General features: G+C 31.2%; 1 pseudogene; it reads left to right on the top strand.

Annotated features, from left to right (window-relative positions):
• The first annotated feature begins 894 nt into the window (after positions 1-894).
• LOC149202017 (uncharacterized) lies at positions 895-2,054 on the top strand (annotated as a pseudogene).
• The last annotated feature ends 2,878 nt before the right edge of the window (positions 2,055-4,932 follow it).

The following is a 4,932-nucleotide window of genomic DNA, read 5'->3' as shown; positions in this document are numbered from 1 at the left end:
CTCTAAAAGAGATTTGCATTTCAAGAGACCTAAGCTGACTAAATTATTAATTATAATTATAAATCTAATTATTAATTTCATATATATATATATATATATATATATATATATATATATATATATATATATATATATATATATATATATATATATATATATATATATATATATTTTGATGCAGTTAGTTGCTAAAACATCAACCAATATGCATTCAATTCCATCTACTTGTCTCATAGTGGATAATAATTGACAGCCCAAGTCACCCCTTGGGTTGAGGCTTGGTACCTTGATATTGAATTAGATTTATTCATGAAAATCATGAATATCATGAAATTCTGGCACAATTTTGGTAGATTTTTTTGGAAATACGGGTTATAACTGTCAGCTATAAGATTCTTGGTGTTCGAGAGATTTTTTATGGTATTGAATCTATTTCCACTATTAAAAACAAAATTCAAACACTCCTACTATCAATTTTTTATAAAAAAAACTGAAATAACCATTAATACAAATTTAACACAATTTTTTTATTAAAAAAAACTGAAATAACCATTTATACAAATTTAACACCTCCCTGGGCAACGCCAGGTATTATTATACATACAGTTGTGGTATATGCTTTTACCTATCCATAGCCAAAACCCATGTAAAATATCATCGTGGTTCTTTGCTCATATTTCTACATTTCTTAATTGATATCTCTCTGATGTCCTGATTCTTTACTAATTTCGGTTCTTTTTCTCGCATTACTTCGATCGATCTCTATTTCTATTTGTAGGCCATAATATTTTTTCCCAAGCTCGGTATGATGAAACTGTGTTGCTTCCATCGATTTCTATTTCTATCTGTAGGTCATGATATTTTTCCCCTTATTTGAAGGTAGGTATGGTGAAGCAAAATCCTGGGATGCAATACAACGTTTTCATAAATCACAAGGGATCCGATGTCAAGAATAGACTTGCCAGCTTAATTTATAATCAACTCAAAATTAAAGATCCCACTCTGCACGTCTTCCTCGATAAAAAGGAGATTCCATGTGGAGTTGATATCTCATATGCAATTGAAACAGCGATTCAAAGTTCTTCTGTTCACATTGCGATATTTTCGAAGCACTATGGTGAATCGAGTTGGTGCTTTTATGAATTGGATCTCATTATCAAATCCAAAGGGAAGCTTATTTCTATCTTCTATGACGTTAATCCTGCATCTTTTCATCGCATCGAGAAAGGATGTTATCAAAAGGCCTTTGAAAAAAACAGAGGCATAAAAGACGAAAAGATGGGAGGATGCGCTTTGGCGAGCCTCATGTCTTCAAGGCTTACCATTCAAAATGAAGGAAAAGTAAATATATTATTTATTTATAGCTAAATTTGTTTGATTTATAAATTTTGGTTCTATTTTTGACTAACTAGATTGAGTCCATTTGCATCTTCAGTGACTATTGGGACTTTGTGGAGAATATGGTGGGCATTGTATTGATGAATTTGAAAGAGAAATTATTAGTTCACGCCAAATATATAGTTGCCACCAAACAGGCTGCGAAGGATTTCCCTGTTAGTGCAAGTGAATTGGAGGATTTAAAATTTTGTCAGGAATTCATCACAGAAGAATTTGCACTGGCACGTGGGCTGGATGACGATATACTGGATGGGCCCACTGTAAGTGATTCGTTTGAGGATGAGGATCTAAGTGAGTCGTCTAGGGCGGATGGGCCCATTGTAAGTGAGTCATTTGAGGATGAGGATGGGTTGGCTATAAGCAAATTGTTTGAGCCGGATGATGATGGGTCGACTACAAGTCTGGATGACGATAGGTTGGATATAAGAGAGCTCTCTGGGGCAGATGGGTGGGTTGCAAGCGATGTGTTCGAGGATGAGGTTGAGGATGGGTTGGCTACAAGAAAACTATTTGAACCAGATGATGATGCGTCAGCTATAAACATGGTCTTTAACCTGGATGAGGATGTGCGGAAGGCAGCTCGCGTTTTCGATGAGGATGTGGAGGAGGATGTTCGCTTATGTTTTACATTTTTTGACTTTTTCAGTTGGCTCTAAAAATAATCGTGATATTGAAAGAATGGAAAATACATAAATAAAATTGGTTTTTTTGTGTTGATGGAAGGGTTTGAATTTGGAATATAAAAATATGGTATTTTATTATTAAAGTAATGACCAATTGAGCTACTCTTTACTTTTAATTTTTGAGTATAAGCAAGACGTGTAATTTCTAATTACTCATTTGCTTTTTTGGGTTGATAAAAGGGTTTGAATTTGGAATATAAAAAATCTCGTATTTTATTATTAAAGTAATTTTCAATTGAGTTACTCTTCACTTTCTATTTTTTAATACAAGGAAGATGTGTAATTTCTAATTACTCATTTAATTGATATGATATCTAAAACCAATATCGATATTGTAATTTCATGTCAAGAAGATTTATAACTCATTGTGTTCAGTTCATATGTATTATTTAATATATATATATATATATATATATATATATATATATATATATATATATATATATATATAAATAAATTCAAAATCAATATAAATAAAATATTTCAATGTTCATCTTAAGTAACATAATTTTATATAGAGATAAAATAATTGAAATTAAAAATATATATATATATATATTTTTACTTTCCATATATATAGGCATAGGCATATATTTTCTTCAAGTTTTGCATTCTAGAAGATACTTGCATTTGAAGATGTTTGATCTTCTCAACACTTAACTGGGGCTCAACATTGATCTTTACTACTTTTGAAATTGAAAATTGTTTATATTGATTTTTTTATTCATTGTAAAATCTATTGACTTATTTGATAGATTTATATGAAAACAATAGACAATAAAATAATAATTTTAAAAATGATATATAAAAATTTATATTATATTTATGTTTTTATCACTTTTATTAACATTTAATATAATTTCTTTCATATTTTTATACCAACGCATTGGATTTTTCCTATGACCGGGTATTATTTTGTTTTTGACCAAAACAATTTTGTAGCTTCTCCATAGTTTAACGTTATGGATTGAATTTCATTACCTTTATTAATATTTACAATTATTTATTTGCAATATGATTGTTTTAAGTCTTATTATGTAATGATTGTTATTGTAGCCTCTCTTCCAATAGTTTGAGCACCCCGTCAACATGTTGAACATGATCCTCCCAATGCTTGTTGTAGATTAGTATATCATCAAAAAATACTAACACAAATTTTCTAAGGAAGCATTTGAAAATGGAATTCATTAAACCTTGAAATGTGGAAGGTGCATTAGTAAGGCCAAAAGGCATGACCAAAAATTCACAATGACCCTCATGAGTTCTAAATGCTATTTTCGAAATGTTTTCATTCTTCATTCTAATTTGATGATATCCTGAAAGAAGATCCAACTTGGTGAAGTAAATTGCTCCATGTAATTCATCCAACAATTCATCAATGAAAGGAATGGAAAATTTATCTTTAATAGTGAGCTTGTTGAGCTCCCTATAATCTGGACACATACGCCATAATCCATCTTTCTTGTGCACCAAAACTACTAGAGTAGAGAAAGAACTTTGACTAGGTTGAATTATACTCGCCTCTAGCATTTTTACAACCATATGTTCAATTTCACTCTTTTGGGAATAAGGATATCTGTAAGGTCTGATGTTTGGAGGAACCGTTCTTGGAATCAAGAGAATAGTATGATATTGATCATGAATAGGTGAGAGGAATTTGGGAGTCTCAAACATCTTGGAATGATTGTCCAAGACTTTTTGGAGATCTCGAGAAATGGATGATTTCAATGTTTGAACCTCTAGTGAGCATAATTGTACAATTAGGCCTTGTTGTTCTTTCTTCAAAAACTTTGTCATGCCATTAAAGATAATTATATTTCCTGGTTTCCTAGTGATACCCCTTAATTCAACTTCCATTCATTCCAAAAAAAAATCAAGAAAAGTTCTTGAAAATTGAAAGCTATCATCCCCAAAGATTGTGACCATCAGACTCCTAGTATAACATCAACACCACCCATCAGAATCAAAAGCATTGGATTATTAAATACCTATTCCCCCATGGTTGGCTTGATATTATGGCACTTTCCAGAGAAATTTATAGTTCATCCATTTGCAACCATCAATTAATACTCTGGTGTTGGATATAGGAAGCAATTCAATTCCTTGGCTATCATACAATGATTAAAATTATGGGTACTACCCAAATCAATCAGTGTTATTACCTTTTTCTTCTTGATATATCCTTCTATCTTAACAGTTTAAGGAGTGGTAATTCCTTCCAATGCATTACAAGATATGGTCAGATTCAATTTTTCTTGCTCTGTTGTTATTTCTTAGTGTATATCCTCCTCTTTTGATGCTTCTTATTTCTTTTCTTCCTCCTCTTCACAATCTATGTAGAATAATTTCTTCTCAACACACTTATGACCTTTAGTGTATTTTATATCACAACTGTAACAAAGCAATTTTGCTATTTTTTCCTCCATTTTTTGTGGTGTCAACCTTGTAGGTTGTGGAAGACTAGGAGCAACAACACTTCCATCTTTATAGATGTGACTGGTAGACTTCATTTTTGCTATAATTTTGCTTTCAACTTTTCTTGCCACCCTAAACGTCTTCTCTAATGATTGGGTTCCCAAAGGTGAACCTCATGGTGGATGTTATATTTTAAAGTCCCTATGAATAAATTAATCATATGGTCCTCTGGAATATCGGTTACCCTAATATTCAATGTTTGGAAATCTTCAATGTGATCCTCCATTGAAACCTTTTGTTTTAAATTTATTAATTGGTTAAAGAAGGTATTTATCTTTGTATCTTCATAATGTGATATCATTTCCTCTGTAAAAATTGATTGGGTGACAATTGATTTACGAGAACAAAGCCATATATACCATACAAACTAATTGGG

Source organism: Pinus tabuliformis, chromosome 2_1, assembly GCF_031772625.1.
Source record: "Pinus tabuliformis cultivar Carrire ecotype Pingquan chromosome 2_1, CPIR1, whole genome shotgun sequence".
Lineage (NCBI taxonomy): Eukaryota > Viridiplantae > Streptophyta > Pinopsida > Pinales > Pinaceae > Pinus > Pinus tabuliformis.
This window is presented reverse-complemented; position numbering and strand designations above follow the sequence as displayed.